The 2,169-nt window shown below is 46.0% G+C and overlaps 1 protein-coding gene across 1 annotated transcript in view; it reads right to left on the reverse strand.

The window, feature by feature from the left end:
* Positions 1 to 419, reverse strand: part of LOC103742605 (zinc finger protein 709-like) — a 20,179-nt gene extending 19,760 nt beyond the window's left edge. Inside the window, exon 1 of the mRNA XM_029568585.1 lies at positions 148 to 419. The gene's annotated coding sequence lies outside the window, so the exon portion shown is untranslated. The remainder of the gene's footprint in view (positions 1 to 147) is intronic.
* Positions 420 to 2,169: the final 1,750 nt, after the last annotated feature.

A 2,169-nucleotide genomic window follows, 5' to 3' on the forward strand; every position in this document is an offset into this window, starting at 1 on the left:
GAGAGAAAGAGAGAAAGAGAGAAAGAGAGAGAGAGAGAGAGAGAGAGAGAGAGAGAGAGAGAGAGAGAGGAGAGAGCAATCCCCCAGATAAATGAAACACCAGACATTTCAGTTTCACACCACCGGATTCAGTACAACATAACTTACAGGACAAAGAGCACGCAGGACCCAGGTTCCATAACTTAAGGGCTGTCAAGTCACAGCACAGACTGCTTCTTAACTGTCCAGAGAGAGCAGCAGGGAGCTGCAGCAGTCAAGGTTTACTTCAGCCGGAGAGAAAGCAAACGTGGAAAGGAAGGACGCACTGCGGAGTGGAGGGCGCACAGAGCCGAGGGGGCTGCGAGGGGCTTCCTCTACTGTGCGGACTGTGAGTCCTGGGCCACATCTCTCCTCCCCTTGCCCCACCCTGGGTCCAGTGGTCCCTTCCTGGAACCGAAGCCTCATTTGGAAGAACTTTTGGCCCAAAATTCAGTGTTAAATTAGATGCAAGAATATGAAGAGAGCTGCCAACGTCCTATTAGATGAACTTCCCAGGGGAAACAGAAAAGGTGTCTGCACGTGTTCCTCAGGGAGGAGCTTCAGAGGGGTCATGGAACCTGCCCAGACTGGCTGCTCTTTCCACACTCCGTTCCTCCTCTTCCCTAGTCAGCTTGCCTATCTCCTAGACAACTGCAAGCCCTCTTCCTTTCCCTCCCCCATGTACCCAACCTTGACTGCTGATTGAGTGCCACAGCTAATGAAAAGACAGATATTCAGGCTTCCTACCAAGATGTTTCTCTGCTGGTCCTGCTTCCCTGTTATCAGCTAACCACACCAAGGTGAAACAGCTGCTTTGTTCTGCTCAAGCAAGCGGCTCCAGGAAAAGAGCCCAAGGACACCTTCACTCAGACTCCTTCACTCCAGACTCCACAGCTGTGTATGCTCTTTATTTCCAGCAACATAAAATCTAGAACAATCTTTCATCTTGTGTCACCTCGCTGAAGAGACGCCGTTCAAACTCCTGAAAAATCTGGCTTTGGTCGTTTATGGAAACTTTTTTCTTTTTCTGCACCTCAAAAATCTAACAACTTCAGGCTCTACTGTTCACTTCCCCTAACACTTGTCCACACAGCACAAAAGCACTACCCCGCGCTCTGCACAGTCCCGACACTGAAGCTGCCCCCCGCAGGCCGAGCCTTTGGCTCAGTACCTGGCACAGAAGAAGGAGAAGCAAATCTTCAAGACCTACCCTTCCCAACTCCAGGGAAATTGCCGTCCAAGCAGAACTTGCTTGACCTATCAGAGCAGGTTTTGATGTTTTGAGAAACTCGCTGATGATAACTCACCTCAGAGAGGATAAGAGATAGTTTATTCTGGAGCCAAATAAGAGTCACCATGACCTGGAAACACAGATTCAGGCTAACCCAAGTTCCATGTTCCAGCCTGGTAATAGTTACATTACATTTTTATAGTAATGGGACAAAGAAACATCATAAATCAAGACACTTATCAAATACATAGGTGGACACATTCAATAGGCTGCTAAGCAAAGGGGGGGATGTTTGTTCTACCATAGGTCTCAGATGCTATCTGATGACATTCTTAGGCTTTTGATTAGTGAGTTGGTGTTCTACTGAGTTAATACATTTTATTAGTCACAAGAATGTGAATTCAGAAACGGAGGTAGGCAAGGTGTGGTTATTTGTGGACTAAAAGATGTCCCCAGATAATTTGTAAATAGGCTCTGGATCTGCAACATTCCAAGCTCTCCAGTCCCTGTAGTGGTCAGCCTTACAGGAAAATCAACTCAGGATGCAGGAGTTCTTTCTAGGAACTTTTTCACAGCCCCCCCCAATGGCCAAGCATCACATTTCTTGCATGTAGGAGCCACATATTTATTCCTAGGTCACCACTAGGAAAGGACATTCCTAGAATCTGATGTAAATGAGGCTCAGCTGTAGGCAAGATAGCAGTCTTCAGGAGAGAGGAATAGAACTAATATGAAAGAAACTCCTGGATCACATCAAAACGATTACCCAGCATGATCCGGTTCTTCCTTTCTTTTCTTTTCTCCTCTATATCTGAGAAAACATTTCTGTGTGACATATAATAGGATGATTATACTTAAAATGACATCTCCCCCTGTATTTACAGTTATCTGTATTCTATGAGCTATTTTATTTATATTGG

This window comes from Nannospalax galili, unplaced genomic scaffold (genome assembly GCF_000622305.1).
Source record: "Nannospalax galili isolate Female #2095 unplaced genomic scaffold, S.galili_v1.0 scaffold2162, whole genome shotgun sequence".
NCBI lineage: Eukaryota > Metazoa > Chordata > Mammalia > Rodentia > Spalacidae > Nannospalax > Nannospalax galili.